We start from the raw sequence: 2,341 nt of genomic DNA on the forward strand, positions 1-2,341 counted from the left end.
AAATGCTAAACCAACCAAACCGAATGTCACACCAGTTCAAAAAATTTGAAACGAAACCTTAAATCCACAAAGTAGGTCTACACCACCAGGTACCAAACTAATAGCACGTGTCACATGCGGAATTCATCATACATCATTTTCACACAACACAAGTGGCTAAACCTCACGGCAAAAACTTTGGCTGGAATAGATGCTTGGGTATTCTTTTTTCGTCTCTGATCTCTGATGTTTATCTTTCGCGCAAGGTTAATCCTCAAGAGGCTCTTTTTTGTTGTTATTCCAGCAAAATGCAATGCGGAAAGCAACTCGCAACGAAGATGCCGCTGGCAACGGAGACATGCTTAGCAATCTGCCCAATGACCTTCTGCTTAACATTCTTGACAGGGTGGACACTCTCGACGCTATAAGGATCTGCATCCTGTCCAAGCAAATGCTGAAGCTCCCTGCCATGCTCACGCGGATCTTCCTAAGTGTTAGCTCCATTCCAGGTCTCCATGATCGTGTTGTCATCACCAGCGAGTTGCTCCGGACCAACAGTGCCGTGGCTCATGTAACAGATAGCATCTTGAGCACAAGGAGCCCGGACATCGCCATCAACAAACTCAGAATCAGATTTATCTTGACGCAAGATGACTCTCTCACCATTGCGAAATCTGTTGCCCATGCCATGGCAGCCCGGAAGGTTGACACAGCCGAGTTTCAACGGAGAAGACTTATAAGATATCCTCTCCTGATGATCTCGTCCGCTTTGGGAAGCAGTTCAATGATTTTATCGGTGCTTGTCCGGATGCATTTGCTGGTCTTAGGTGCCTGTGGCTGCGCAACATGAGGCTTGGTGAACTGGACATTCCCAACATCCTCAGCACTTGCAAGCTCTTGGAGTCTCTGCATTTAACCTATTGCGACTCAGGGATCCATTCTGTACTCCAAGTAGAACATGCTCTACTTGTTGAGCTCGAGGTTGACTATGGGAAATTTGAGAGAATCGAGCTGATATGTCTACCCAAACTCCAACGGGTGAGCTATACTGGTTGGTACTCTCATGAAGATCCCCTTCATTTTGGTTTTGTACCACAGCTTTCAAAGCTGAGCCTCACTAAAACTGGCATCAGTTCGGATAAGACTCTTGAGTTAACTATGTTCCTTGCTAATGTTCCTTCCATAACCGATCTGCATCTGGGTTTTAGAAGTGAAAAGGTACTCATTAGTTTTTGAATCATATCTGTCCCTTCTCACTTTACATATGATGGTATACTTATATATGTAACAATAGTAACTTGAGGGGGTCTTCTCCGCCAGTTGAGAATGTAGTTTATATGGAACTTGCACTGAGTTTGTATTCTTTTTCCATCCCAGATTTGGGTTCTACCAGAATGCCCGAAGCTGCTCACGACTACGCTCAGCAAACTACAACATGTGAATCTGGACAATCTTCCTGAAGGATGTGATTTAGCTTGGACAATATTTATTCTTGAAGCTGCACCCTCCCTAAAAGCATTGTGCATCACAGTATGGGATCATTGGTGCATAATGGCAACAGACAAAGAGTTTCGGAAGGAAAATGGTTTCTGCGAAAAGGATGACGTGAAGTGGAAGCCGTATGCCCCTGCTTTCAAGCACAAGAATCTGGCTAAGCTTATCATACATGGCTTCCAACCTGACGGCAACTTTATGCGATACATCAGGTGTGTTGTGGAAGCTGCGGTAAATATGGCAGAGATATCTCTGCACGACAGGAAGATGTGTGGACGCTGTGGTGACTTGGATCCCGAGATCAAGGACAAGGTTTGTCCATCAAGATATCCATATACTGCTGAGGAGAGAAAGAGGGCAGTTGATGGGTTGGGTTTGGCTTTGCCGGCTCTGATTCACTTTCCGTCCTAAATGAAAAATCATCGGCACCGTATTCTTATCATCTATCCTATCATGTTTTAGTTGGAAGGAGTTCCTCAACTCCATAATAATTCTATAGTTACCGAGTCTGTACTCTTGCTTTCCCTTTAACTGAAGCTTGTGAGCCTCCATAATGTAGCACTTTTTTAATGTTAGAACCGAACACTTTTGATGCATTGGAATAAGTTCATGTGTTCACCGCTTCCATAGTCCATACACATACATAAGGATTAGTGCAGGAACAACAAAACAGGTAAGCAAGCACCCATGTCGCCCTCCACTGTTCCTATTTGTGTGGACAGTGTAGAGACATTGTTTTCTTACCTAGGAAATTGACTCCGTGGTGATTAGAAAATTATATTTATCTATGGATATGCACTATCTTTTTTCTCAAATTTGATTGATAGAAGTACTTTGGATGCAGATCGGTGGTTCAAGGGGAAAAAAG

General features: G+C 43.8%; 1 pseudogene; it reads left to right on the forward strand.

Annotated features, from left to right (window-relative positions):
• Positions 1 to 292: 292 nt before the first annotated feature.
• Positions 293 to 1,884, forward strand: LOC125513401 (annotated as a pseudogene).
• Positions 1,885 to 2,341: the final 457 nt, after the last annotated feature.

This window comes from Triticum urartu, chromosome 6 (assembly GCF_003073215.2).
Source record: "Triticum urartu cultivar G1812 chromosome 6, Tu2.1, whole genome shotgun sequence".
Classification (NCBI taxonomy): Eukaryota; Viridiplantae; Streptophyta; class Magnoliopsida; order Poales; family Poaceae; genus Triticum; species Triticum urartu.